This window comes from Lathyrus oleraceus, chromosome 1, assembly GCF_024323335.1.
Source record: "Lathyrus oleraceus cultivar Zhongwan6 chromosome 1, CAAS_Psat_ZW6_1.0, whole genome shotgun sequence".
Taxonomy (NCBI): Eukaryota; Viridiplantae; Streptophyta; class Magnoliopsida; order Fabales; family Fabaceae; genus Lathyrus; species Lathyrus oleraceus.
Genome location: NC_066579.1, coordinates 317,811,666 through 317,812,211, shown reverse-complemented (window position 1 = coordinate 317,812,211; position 546 = coordinate 317,811,666). Strand labels below are relative to the sequence as shown.

The 546-nt window shown below is 42.9% G+C and overlaps 1 non-coding gene across 1 annotated transcript; it reads right to left on the bottom strand.

Moving 5' to 3' along the window:
- On the bottom strand, window positions 1-107 carry LOC127116016 (small nucleolar RNA R71). The gene has a single exon (XR_007801007.1). It is a non-coding gene; the product is annotated as a small nucleolar RNA R71 (small nucleolar RNA).
- Between the last annotated feature and the right edge of the window lie 439 nt (window positions 108-546).

Sequence of the window (546 nt, the reverse complement as noted above, 5' to 3'; positions counted from 1 at the left end):
ATGTTAAGAGCCCAGATAAATGGATTTAAACAGAAAGATAACGAGTCTCTTTTCGAAGCATGGGAAAGATACAAAGACATGATGAGACTTTGTCCACACCATGGTTTAGAGGACTGGTTAGTAATTCATACCTTCTATAATGGTCTCCTGTACAACACGAGGTTAACAATAGACGCCGCCGCAGGTGGTGCACTAATGAACAAACCTTATGCTGACGCTTACCAACTTATCGAAAGCATGGCTCAAAACCACTATCAGTGGGGCACCGAACGAACAATGGTGGAAAAACCTCAAACAAAAACTGGCATGTACGAGATAAGTAACCTTGATCATGTTAATGCAAAAGTGGATGCTCTGGTCCAGAAAATTGAAAGTTTAAATGTATCACCTCCAGCCACCGTAGTTGCCATAACTCAGAATTGCGAAGTCTGTGGAATCCAAGGTCACACTCCTGCAGATTGTCAACTCCTAACAGGAATCCAAGCGGAGCAAGTAAACTATGCTCAAGGAAGCCCCTACTCGCACACCTATAACTCAAATTGGAAG